Source organism: Pinus tabuliformis, chromosome 6, assembly GCF_031772625.1.
Source record: "Pinus tabuliformis cultivar Carrire ecotype Pingquan chromosome 6, CPIR1, whole genome shotgun sequence".
NCBI lineage: Eukaryota > Viridiplantae > Streptophyta > Pinopsida > Pinales > Pinaceae > Pinus > Pinus tabuliformis.
Window position 1 is genome coordinate 1,167,727,652 of NC_142292.1, and position 13,210 is coordinate 1,167,740,861.

At 47.0% G+C, this 13,210-nt stretch overlaps 2 long non-coding RNA genes across 2 annotated transcripts; one reads left to right on the plus strand and one right to left on the minus strand.

The window, feature by feature from the left end:
- Window positions 1-554: 554 nt before the first annotated feature.
- LOC149262947 (uncharacterized) lies at window positions 555-3,450 on the minus strand. The gene is made up of 6 exons (XR_016259218.1): window positions 2,166-3,450; window positions 1,785-2,116; window positions 1,435-1,735; window positions 1,023-1,118; window positions 727-973; window positions 555-661 (listed from the first exon to the last, which is right to left on the minus strand). It is a non-coding gene; the product is annotated as an uncharacterized LOC149262947 (long non-coding RNA).
- LOC149262948 (uncharacterized) lies at window positions 671-1,947 on the plus strand. The gene is made up of 3 exons (XR_016259219.1): window positions 671-788; window positions 1,331-1,550; window positions 1,822-1,947. It is a non-coding gene; the product is annotated as an uncharacterized LOC149262948 (long non-coding RNA).
- Window positions 3,451-13,210: the final 9,760 nt, after the last annotated feature.

Below are 13,210 nucleotides of genomic sequence, written 5' to 3' on the forward strand. Positions count from 1 at the left end.
ATGGTCGAGCACCTAAAGGTCCTATTCTTGCCATTTGAGGAGGCGGAGGTTTTGGTAGTTTTCCAGATGCATGAATAGATAGGGAGGGCGGGGATCAGGTTCAGGGTATGGCGGCCCAGTGATAGAGACCTCCCTTTGGAAAGAAGTAAGGCTCGGCGCGCCATCGAGAGGATGCGCAAGCAGGCTCGACTAAAAGGAGAGGATGTGGCTCGACCATATGGGAGAGGAAAAGAGATCAATCTTGTGAAACCACATGCTCATATAGAATGTTCTAACCGCTGTTTGTATGGGATTTGAGTCATATACCACTTGATGAATTCATCGCTTAGTCAGTCGGTACTGCTATTCACAACCCTTCTCTTATCAGGTACGTTAGTGACTCGACCAGCGGGAGAGGTACGTTAGTGACTCGACTGATAAGGATGCGTAAGCAGGCTCGACTGTTAAGGAGAGGACCCTTTAGGGGGCTCACTATTCATATGGTGAGGAGAGGTACGTTAGTGACTCGACCAGCGGGAGAGGTACGTTAGTGACTCGACTGATAAGGATGCGTAAGCAGGCTCGACTGTTAAGGATGCGTAAGCAGGCTCGACCCTTTTTTTGACTTAATTTGGGGGGGCCAATAAGTAAATTGAACCTTTAGGTACTCGACCATAAGGACCTTTAGGTGCTCGACCAAGAGGGAGAGGATGCGTAAGCAGGCTCGACTGTTAAGGCCGCCATCACCTTTAGGTGCTCGACTGTTAAGGATGCGTAAGCAGGCTCGACCATAGGGAGAGGACCTTTAGGTACTCGACCCCAAGGGAGAGGATGCGCAAGCAGGCTCGACTGTTAAGGCCGCCATCACCTTTAGGGTGCGTAAGCACGCTCGACTAATAAGGATGCGTAAGCAGGCTCGACTGTTAAGGAGAGGACCCTCACCATATGAATAGTGAGTGACTCCGTCCCTTTAGGGGGCTCGACTGATAAGGACCTTTAGGTACTCGACCATAAGGACCTTTAGGTACTCGACTGATAAGGACCTTTAGGTACTCGACCATAAGGGAGAGGAGAGGAGAGGTACTCGACCCCAAGGGAGAGGATGCGCAAGCAGGCTCGACTGTTAAGGCCGCCATCACCTTTAGGGTGCGTAAGCACGCTCGACTAATAAGGATGCGTAAGCAGGCTCGACTGTTAAGGAGAGGACCCTCACCATATGAATAGTGAGTGACTCCGTCCCTTTAGGGGGCTCGACTGATAAGGACCTTTAGGTACTCGACCATAAGGACCTTTAGGTACTCGACTGATAAGGACCTTTAGGTACTCGACCATAAGGGAGAGGAGAGGAGAGGTACTCGACCCCAAGGACCTTTAGGTACTCGACTGTTAAGGATGCGTAAGCAGGCTCGACCCTTTTTTTGACTTAATTTGGGGGGGCCAATAAGTAAATTGAACCTTTAGGTACTCGACCATAAGGACCTTTAGGTACTCGACTGTTAAGGATGCGTAAGCAGGCTCGACCCTTTTTTTGACTTAATTTGGGGGGGCCAATAAGTAAATTGAACCTTTAGGTACTCGACCCCAAGGGAGAGGATGCGCAAGCAGGCTCGACTGTTAAGGCCGCCATCACCTTTAGGGTGCGTAAGCACGCTCGACTAATAAGGATGCGTAAGCAGGCTCGACTGTTAAGGAGAGGACCCTCACCATATGAATAGTGAGTGACTCCGTCCCTTTAGGGGGCTCGACTGATAAGGACCTTTAGGTACTCGACCATAAGGACCTTTAGGTACTCGACTGATAAGGACCTTTAGGTACTCGACCATAAGGGAGAGGAGAGGAGAGGTACTCGACCATAAGGACCTTTAGGTACTCGACTGTTAAGGATGCGTAAGCAGGCTCGACCCTTTTTTTGACTTAATTTGGGGGGGCCAATAAGTAAATTGAACCTTTAGGTACTCGACCCCAAGGGAGAGGATGCGCAAGCAGGCTCGACTGTTAAGGCCGCCATCACCTTTAGGGTGCGTAAGCACGCTCGACTAATAAGGATGCGTAAGCAGGCTCGACTGTTAAGGAGAGGACCCTCACCATATGAATAGTGAGTGACTCCGTCCCTTTAGGGGGCTCGACTGATAAGGACCTTTAGGTACTCGACCATAAGGACCTTTAGGTACTCGACTGATAAGGACCTTTAGGTACTCGACCATAAGGGAGAGGAGAGGAGAGGTACTCGACCATAAGGACCTTTAGGTACTCGACTGTTAAGGATGCGTAAGCAGGCTCGACCCTTTTTTTGACTTAATTTGGGGGGGCCAATAAGTAAATTGAACCTTTAGGTACTCGACCATAAGGGAGAGGAGAGGGAGAGGAGAGGGAGAGGAGAGGGAGAGGAGAGGGAGAGGAGAGGAGAGGAGAGGTACGTTAGTGACTCGACCAGCGCCCCCCACCCAATAAGTAAATTGAAAAGAGGAGGTGGGTGATTCTATTCTGGTTCCTATCTCGAATGACGTAATTACGTATATAATGAATGCCGACCAAGACAATGAGTAAGTGACTGCTGAAATGGTGGTAGTTAGTTATATATGAGCATGTGGTAGTTTAGGTTCAGTCAGTTCCTTGCACTAGGAAGCGCAAGCCCCTCCGGGACCTTGCTTTCCTAACGTCAAGCAAGCCCTGCCGGACCTTTCTAGAATACTTTTATAAAGACCCAGCACCCGTTGACCTTGTACCAGTATATCCATAACCCCTAGCAGTTGTTTCGGATCCTACAAATGCAAAGGTAGCATCTGAGCAAGCCCCAGCAACTAGCAAGCCACCAGCCACTACCCTCGCTCGCCTAGTAACCACCAGCATATCCACCAGGAGCACAGTAAGCAGTTTAAGTAGGAGCAGCATCCTGAGGTCTCGCTTGGTAGGAAAGGAAAGGGGTATCGCTAGCTGGTTTGTGCGCCATGCACCTCTTATAGTTAGTCCGCCGGTTAGCCCTCGTCCTGCTATTCCATTCCGCTGGAGACCTAAGCTGATATAAGAACTACATTGATAGGAACATCATTCTAAGTTGGCGGCCCTGAACGACTAGGTTTCCCAGTTAAGCACCGTTTGTTACCCGCACTTCGGCCTGGAATATCGCCATTAGACCGAGGGAAAATAGGGGCGGGTCCTCTGAGGTTGGTGCTGGTTCTGGTTCAAGGTCATCATCTCAATCACCCGTATCTGGGACTGGCACAGGAGTGGTGGGACCTAGGGCTGGATCTCTATCACGAACAGAAGCTCCTTCTGAAATGCAAATAATGGCTTCAAAAGGCCTTTGCGTGTGTTTTAAGGTCAGTTCATGCCGCTTCATGATATCTGGTCTGGAGACTAAGGCAAAGGAGCAAGCAGCAAAGCTAGCAGATATCGTTGCAAAGTTATCAGTTCCCACCCGTATTTTCCTAGTTTTTTACCATCTAACTTAAGCATCTGAGCCAGGAGCAACACCAATAGCATAGGTAGCAACAGATAGAACAGCAGTAGTTTCATTAGCAGATTCAGTCTTCATGCTTAATAGCCCTGTTACCTAATATATAGGATGTCTTCATTATGTGTAGAAAGATGGATCGATAGTCATTTTTCCGAGTCTCACCTTTTTCACTATGTCGCCCGGCATCATACCTTCTAGATCAAGAGACATAGCCCACGGCCCTTATAGGTCCAGTTTAAGAACCACCACTGCCTATATCTTAATCCAAACCAACAGCATCACAGCTAGCACCTCGCCCAGATCAAAAGATATTCCCTTTATCCAAGTAAGCAGCAGAGGAAAAGGAAGTCTCACCGCCAGCAATGAAGACAGAGGCAGTTCCGGTACCAATTTAAGATCCTCTAGTTCCAGAGCAAGCAAAGGCAGCTAGAATATAGGCAGAGGGTAAAAGTATCCGAGCCAGAACATAGGTAAGAGCAACAAAGGCAAAGACCACATATTGAAGAAGAAAGGCATTTGAAGACGTTCAAGCCAATGTTTGGTACGAAGTCAGCAAGCTATGGGAAGCAACCAGCCAGCCAATCCCAGCAAGAATCAAGACCGGACATCCGATCCAGCCGTACCTGCCTTCCCAAGTAAGTCTAACCAAGCAAGTGCAAATGACTAAGTGCTGCTTCTAATGACTAAGTGCTGCTTCTTATGACCAAGTTCAGCTTGACGAACTAAACCGAGAGTGAGGCTAGAATGAACAACTATACAAACAACTATAGAGCGGTTGAACGTGAAGTAGTGTCTCAGTTAGTGAAAACACCACCCAAAGTACTTATACGCAAGCAAGGTAGGTCACCAGTGCAAGTAGTAAACTAGGCAGGCTGCGTAGCGTTAAACCTTTTACAATGTCGCTCGCTTGAACCGGCTTCACGAACATGAATGACTGGGTTCGAACTGTAGGGATAGGGGGTCAAGAATATCAAACAAAAGATAGGCTCGTAGAGAATCAAATTATAAAGGTAAGGGTATAACTAAATAATATGAAAATATAGCGTATATGAAAGGTATACCAACAAATAACATATATAAATACCCGCATAAACCGGTTCGTTTTCTTCTCTTCTCCTCTCCTCTCAGGCAGAAAGGTCGGTATCAATTAGTTCGATGAAGGCAGTTCGGTCGATGAAGACGGGTAGTTCTAAGGTCGCAGGTCGGGTCGAAGCAGTCGGGCGGGATCAGCAGTCAGGAAGGTGGCAAGGGAGAGGAGGTAGAGATAAGATCTCAGGAAGGAAAGAGATAGAATAGATTGAAGCAGATAGAAATAGAATATCAACGGACGGACAGGTAGCAAGATAGATAGACGGGCAGCAAGAGAGAGACGGACAGTCAAGAGAAAAGAGATCAGGAGATAGATCTCAGGCAAGCAGCAATCGATCTAGCAGGTAGGTTCGACTGGTGAGCTTAAGGTTCACTGTGGACTTCAGATTCCACTGCTCGCTTTTAGAAACTGGGTGATTCAATAACTAACTAACTAACTGTGGGGGGCTTAAGGTTCACTGCTTCAGGTGGAGCTAATTGGGCGTGATTCAATAACTGAGGGCTGGCTGTTGGGAACTGGGCTGTTGATAACTACTGGGTGATTCGATAACTGTGGGCTGTTGGGAATGAACAACTGGGTGTGATGATCACTCACTGCGGGCTTTAGGTTCACGTCGTGTCTCTCTCGTCTCGTGGCAGAACTAAATCTATCTCGTATCGTGTCTCGCTCGATGGGGACATAATATGCACTTGACCAACGTCGGGCAGGATATGCACTTGCTCGACCAGCGGATCAAAAGGGATAGGACTCGTCGTCGTAGCTTCCCTTGCTCCTGCGGATGGTCCTTAGAAGCTTTCCCTTTACCTTATATTGTTTAACTGCCAAATTGCTTGGGTGGGATTATGGTTCATCAGAGAGCCTTGTTGGGATGGATGGGACCAGGCTTCAGACTGTTAGGAGATGGATGCCCAATCCATGGAGGACTTTCTCTTATCAGCAGAAGCGGCACCGAATGGACGATCCCAGCAAAGGCGACCTACGACGCCAGCCACGCCTTCCTTTAAACAGCTTCTGAACTACTAGGAGTGAAAATTGGAGTTATAGCGGGAGATAATAGGGAAATCTAGATAGAACTGCTTCTTATGCACAAGGTTACAGGCTTCATCTTCTGCTGATAGGTTGAGGCTCCTAATTAGAACAAGGACGTATTGATGCGCGTAGAGTATGTGAAAACGCCGATATGCAACACGTAGATATGTGATATCATATATCAATGTATTGATTTGTTTATCTGTAGTTCCAGTAGTTTTTTTCTTCAAACTCTTCGGAATATTCCGATCCGGATCAAAAATGATTGGAATAGATGGCTCAGTGGCTTAGCCGGGCTTCGGAAGGACTGAAGCGAGAAGGGAGGAAGGTGGAATTTGGGTGTACTTGCCATGGAAAGGTTAAACGTCTCTATGCGACATCGTAGATCGATTCCTTCCCGTCAAATGTCGTCTGTTGGCTGCCATAAGCATTGGTCCCCCTCTAACGAGACCTTTGGTGTGGTGCCCCTATAACAATTAGACCTGCAAGCAACTTGCCTTTCTCTCTAGCCTCAACCTCAAAGCCAAGGGAAACGATAGGAAAGGGTATAGTTAATGAAAAAGAATCTCCATTTCTGTGCCCCGATTGGGAGAGGGATTATGATTCATCGAACCCATAAAAAAGAGTTTGTTACAAAGGTGCGAAGCCGCTTGTCTTTCCGAGGGCAAGGCCCGGAGGGACTCGATTGAGGTTACGAAATTGAGGCCCGGAGGGCCCTTACTTCTTCATAGGGGTCACTCACTATTCATATGGTGAGGGTGAGGTAACGAACGCTCGACCCCCGCCATCGATTTATTGCTCACCTTCCCACTATTTACCCACCCACCCCAATCCCCGGGGCCCGGAGGGCCCTTACTTCTTCATAGGGGTCACTCACTATTCATATGGTGAGGGTGCGTTAGCACACTCGACTGTCCAGGAGAGGGATTTATCGCTCACCTTCCCCAAAGAAGTGAGGGACTCAACTGAGGTTACGAGGTCGAGGGACTCGACCGAGGTACCGAGGGAGAGAAAAAACGCCAAATTCAATAAGTTTTTTTCAATCTGTCCCAACAAAACAAGCATGGATTCAATTCAACGGGTTGTGTCTTTAGAGTCAACGGGCTCTCTTCTACCTCAACTACAAACAGTCCACCCCTCCCACATCCACAGGAAAGCAAACAAGCTCGCTGACAGACTGGCAAACGAGGGGGTGCACTTGGTACAGGGAGACCTAGATCTGGATTGGGATAGTACTCCAAATAATGAGCTCAAACAAAATTGCCTTCAAATAAGCATAGAAGACCTCAATCACCCGGATGGGGTGCCAGGGATGAAAAAGAAATCCCCTGTACCACCATCCACCTGCAACAATCACACACTACAGGCAGCAGACGACGACACGGGGGTGGTACCGTGTGAAGAGGCAGATAACCCTTCAGCTCTGTATGGGACTCCAGCTCGCCTGTCGGGACGCAATGAAGGAAACAGACGGACGGTGGCTCACCAGGACATACCCGTGCTTAGTAATGAAGAGGAGAGGACGCATCGAAATGACAGACCTTCCTCTGATGATGATATATGGGAAGTGGCTGGACGACATGTTACTTACCATCCATATAGTATGCTTCGACATGAGGATGCGAAGTCCTAACCACTAGACGAAAGGGAGCGTGTACTCGAGTGTACTCGGGGCTCGCCCACTTTCCAGTTAAACCTGCTTCTCCTCTTTCAAGTTTAGCAGAAGGAACCTCCTCACCTACTCTCCCCGATGATCCGGTGGAAGCGGTTGAGGCGGAAAGGCGGCAGCCAGCCCAATCTCTTAGATACAAAATTGACTCTATTTAGTTCGACCCAACGTTGTTGGCATTGGATCTGAGGGCTTGAGAAATGACGCTACCGCTGTTTATGTAAATAAAACAACTCTTCCCGCAGACTCTGTTTATAGATAAGACTCCAAGGGCTACTTCCTCGCCAACCTTCTTTCTTATCTTTAGTACCAGAATCGGAGATAAACTTTTGACGTAAACCCGGCCTTGGAACAGAGGTGAAGAAGCGCAATTCCCCAAAAAAGCTCGCACCGGAGATAGCTGTCACTCCACCTATTTCCAAATAGAAGGATAACAACGGTTAGGAGGCAAAACAAGTGAGCTTCGAGTGGGACTCGAGACAAGCGATCTCCACTCACACAAATATTATGTATTTCCCTACAAATACGACAACAAAGAAGTAGTAGTGCCCGTTCTTCCAACAAATCCATTCTCGCTCTATCGATCGACCGACCCTAAACCTCCTCCTTATGTCGGCCTTATCGCATCGATATTGGTATGCGAACAATGCTGTCCAGCCTTAGACCTTCCTTCGCGCTTTCCTTTCCTTTGGACCAACGCACCCTTTCGATAAACCCTTTTGACACCAACGAACTAGAAGGATAGAGCTAATTTTTCTTTCACTGTCGATGGAGGAGGCTTGTCAACTCAACACAGTGATTGATGGATTGCCCACCCGTTGTTGCGTACTGTGGTAACAGAGAATTGTTTCATTTTTCAAAAAGGGGGGGCTTTAACTGCTATCACCTCCCCAGACCCAGAACTTCTACGCTCAATTAGCTGTCAGGGCCCTATTTAATATATTTATCCTACCCACTCGGATCTACGCAGCGCACATCTAGGTGGAATGCACTGTCCATGGTATTGTCTCTCGTCTGTATTAAGATTAAGTAACGTATTGGCATCCATTGATCCAACGGTCATCTCTAACATAGATAGTGATGCGCAGTAATAGATAGTATAGTATAGAGGAGGAAACGGGACGTATAGTATAGATTATATCTGCTGACGTCGCTCCAATGCACGATAGCTTTATTTATATATGTCATTACGACGCCTTCCCTTGAAATGCCCGATCTACTCTACCTCTACATAGAAATGCGCAGTAATCCGCGCCTTAAGGAAGCGTTAGCTAAGAAAAGAGGCAAGATCAGTAACTCGAGATAGTCTTTATTCTCTCTCTTTATCCCGAACGAATAGAAAGTAAAGTAATAATATAAGTAACATAACTTTTAGCACACCTTTAATTAATGCTTATTCCTGTCACCTTTAATGCACCAAGGAAGTTGCTAGTTAAGTCGCTATTGGCTATCCCACATGCGTGCCTTTCTTTCTTTATTGTGCCTAACTATTGTCTACTGGCTTATGTCTATCCCGAAAGTCTATCCCGTCTCTCCCGAAAGTAAGGGATACATAAAGAAATCTGCTGCCTTCTACTGAGGTCTACTGAGGTAGGGCTTGAGGATGGGAACTAACTAAAGGATGGGAACTAATACCAATTACCAATGAAGGATGCGAGCGGGTAACCCCAACGAGAGGGAAGGTCTTTAAGCGGGTAACTAAATGCCACAGCAGATAATAGAAGCAATGCATTACCGTGCTTTCAGGTGTAGGGACAGTCAGGGAAGGGAAGGGAGGTGGTGCTTATTAAACTTCACGTTATATACGTTCTTATACCGTTTACCTATTGCATTTGATTAGCAAGGGCTTTATTTAGAGGATTTATTGCCCCAACATATGAAGAAAGGCGGGGTGAAACAACTGATTAGGTTCACTGAAATGGACGAGAGGAGATGGACCCTAGTTACCAACTTATTAGAGAGAGAGGATATGGCCCCCAGGTGAGAAAAGAGAAGAAGGACACGTTCATTCATACCCGTCCGTTCATTCCCCCGTTCAATCAGACCCCGAAGAGAATAAGTTTGTTCCCCATCACTGGCCGAGAAGAGATGATGGCCCCCACGTTTTCACCAGATGAGAGAGGAGAAGTACACCATCGTTACTACCAGAATCACAAACAAGCCAAGTACATTACACGCTAGAACTAGCCTAACCTATACCTGTGAATAACATCACACCTATTACGATTTACCACAACTAGTTATATATGTATATATACCTTTTTAGTATAATATGCAAAATACGGTGCTAAATAACAGGCACGCTTCGCGTTAGAAGTTCCACTGTAGTCATGCCCTTCGTACTTGGTCACTCTTGGGAGCAACCAAGCACTGCGGGAGGGATGAAGGGCATCTGTTGATGGCTTGAGCTAGCACTTGCTCGTGATCGGATGGGAGTATTATTCAAAGTTTCTGGAGTCTGGGACTTAGCTGGACTTCTTTCTTTGCTATGTCTTGGCTCATTCCCTCGGAGATGAGCTTCTATGCTTGGAGCAGGGACGGAGTCACTCACTATTCATATGGTGAGGGATTTCCTTTCTCATCTCTTCCTCTTTGCGGATATTCTAATAAATCCTGTGCTCTGCTTCCACCCATGCCTTAGAACCTTTGACAGGAGGTCTGACAGGCGATGTAGGTGGTGCCACTTTATCCTTCTTTGTCAAATCCAGCATATCTTGGCGGGAGAGAAGTCGGCAGTACTTCTCTTCATCCTTGTCTGAGAGGTGATTGTATGTTCATTTAGCATCCGTCTTGCCAAGTTCATGAATGATATTCAACGGATCATGCCTCCTAAATTGAGCTTGTCCAAGCCAGAAATTTCCCATGAAGCCCTTGGCTTGCTCAATGTCCTTAGCCTTTGTAAGCTTGTAAGCTCCGATCTGGATTGGATGCTTAGGCCAAGCAACCTTCTTCCTTCTCTGCATAACTGCTGCAAATCCATTGTCATAAGTCTGAAAGATGAGTTCTCCCAGCACCGCATCTGTCAGGAATGTAGTAAGGGAATATATGAGGTGCCATGATAGCACCATAGATTATGAAATACACTCCGTGAGTGTTCACATACCAATCCCCCACTGTGCCGATGTACTTCCGAGCATTCTCTTACATGTATGGGACAGGTGATCCTTGAACTGCCTTGAGCAGTGGGATAATGAAGTGGGAGATGATCTCTGTATAGAAAACCTTGTACTTGCGCTCCCATAGCATATGGCAATAAATGTGCACAGGATGGCATTTGGGAGTCCATCTCCAACTCAGTGCAGGAAATGTGTTCGAAGCACACACCGCATCCATAAAGTAAGAGCTCATATAGAAACCTGTGACTTGTGCACTCTTTCTGATCTGATTGATAGCCAAACTCATACTATCTGAAAGTATAGTGGCCCAATTGAGTATGGTGCCATTGGTCGAGATCTCATGGATGAGCGGTGCCCATGAACTCTTGAAAAATCTTCCTGATTTCCTTCCGTATAATCTGCAGAGTAACAAGATAAGCAATTGATATGGTCTCCTCAGAGTTGCTGTGCGGGAGGCTCCTTGATCATTCTTTGTTATTCTGGCTTGAGTAAGCTTCATCTTAGCTATGAGAGATTCTGCTGGATTGTCTTTCTTTGCCTTGGTCATCCATTTATCATTCACTTCCAACTTCGGCTGTGGCAAGTGGTATCTCTTCTTGATCCCATCATATTGATATGAAGCCATGGGCCTTCTTTGATGGTTGAGGATGAGCCTTTTATCTGTATCTGCTGCCTTTATGAGCTGGGAGATTATCTCTTAGCATGGTAGGACAGCTGGGTGAGCAGCTATCTGTGGGAGTCTGCTCCTTGCAATGTTCCTGTAGATCTGAGCTTCTTCCGCTGCTTCATGCTCGTCTGTAACGGGGAAGTATTTATGTTTTAACATTCAATAGACTTCTGGCCAAGCATAGGATATTGAATCACCAATAACACATTCTGTATCTCCACACAATATGGTGAAAATATCCCCCATTGTGTTCTCCTCTTGCATCTCTTCCGGTGTTTGCACAGGTTCAGTCTTCTTCTTCTTAGTGGCCTTGGGTGCCATTATCCTGTACCTGCACAAAACACAGTATGATAACCTCACCCCTCCCTGTCAAAGTGGAAAATTCAGGTCCGTAGGTCTTGCGCTTCTGAGGGCAAGGAAGAAAAGGTTTCGTCTCAGCCCACCAGCCCAAGAGCAACCAAGCCAAGTACCTGCCGATGCTCTGCCTCACCCTTGTCAAAGTGGGGAAATTGAAGAGCGAAAAGGTGGCGTATTGGAATGACCCTGACCTTGTGCAAAGTGGGTAAATTCAGTACAGAAAGGTGGCCTTGGTACCTGGGAAATTGAATAGTGAAGGCCTTAAGGTCAGTGCCGATAGACAGGAAGGAGTCATTGCCAAGCCAGGTGTCCTTTTCGGGAGTCATTGCCAGTCCTAGCCATACAGTAAGTAATAACCAGTCGTAGCAGGAGCCTTAAGGTCATTGTCACCAGTATCAGAGCAGCAGCCATAATATCATTCTAGTCAGTGCTACACCCTCATTGACATAAGGTCAGGCCATACAGCTAGGCATTGCCAGTCCTCATAGCCTTAAGGTCAATGTTGATAGCCATTTGTCTTAAGCCAATTGTCTTAGCCGATAGTCTTAGCTAGGAGGCCTTGCCAGCCGGTACTAGTCAGCCAGTCAGAGCCATAGGGGCAGGCTGCAGTTGTCATTGCTTTAAGTTCATTACTTATAGTCTTTTCTCATTGCCAATAGCCGCTAGTTTATCCAGGAGTCATAGTCGATGCCGCTAATAGCGTACATCTTTGTGGCTGCTTCCAAAGCTACCCATACTACATTTATTAGCTAATGAAAGAAACCTTGAGCTAATATGGCCCAAGTGAAGCTACCTTGACTTATACGGGCTTACAAACAATAGTTCTGGAAGGGATATGTTTGGACCCGGACCTCGTGCCGCTATTAGGCTGGTTATCATCCCAAGCTAGTATGGATGATGGGCTGAGCTGCCTCACCTACAAGCATACCTACCCTACCTCTTTACTGATTATACTGCCTCTGAGGAAGAGGTAGGCATCCTCTGAATTATGGGCTGGTCATCCGTACCTCGTGCCAGTTGGTGGGCTTATAATCTTTCAACCGGACCTCGTGCTGCTATTGCGACCTCGTAACCTCAGTCGAGTCCCTCGACCTCGTAACCTCAGTCGAGCCCCCTAAAGGGTCCTCTCCTTAACAGTCGAGCCTGCTTACGCATCCTTATCAGTCGAGCCCCCTGTCGGGTCCTTGCACTAGGAAGCGCAAGCCCCTCCGGGACCTTCGTTTCATCCCTGCCTTGTTCAGCTAGCTCAGTCTAAGTCTAAGTCTCAGTAGCTAGATTCTGTTCCTACGGTTGGATAAGCTTCACCTTCATCTTTCTCTTTTTCTTTATCGGTAACAGCATCAACCTGCACTATAGCTTGGTAGGGCTGAGAACCCCTAATAGCAGCACGAGCTCCGGTTTCAAGATAATAAGCCCAGTCACTTTCTTTTCTTTCTTAGAAGGTTGAAACCTCACTTAGTAGGGTTAAGCATGCGTAAGTAGAACTAATTCTGTTGCACAGGTAACTCAGATGCAGCCACTAAATAAGTACAGGAGCTATTCTCTCAAGGTGTAGGCTTAATTAATTCATTATGTAGTACAGGTATTTTTGTAGCGGCCACCGGATGTACAGGAGCTTTTCAGAGCTGGCACCAATACTTGCGAGAGGTGGGACGAAGACTCGGTTGTAAAAAGGCTCTGAAAGGTCTGAAGCACCAAATGAAAAGAAAGCGCGATAAGTAGCTGTGGTTAAGAGAGATAGCTTAGCGTTCAAAGGGTGGAAAAAAGCTTCTGAAAAGGGCATCATCTGCCTATGGAGGTCGGTATGTTTACCAGCGCACGAACTAGCACGAGGTGCGGGTCCAAG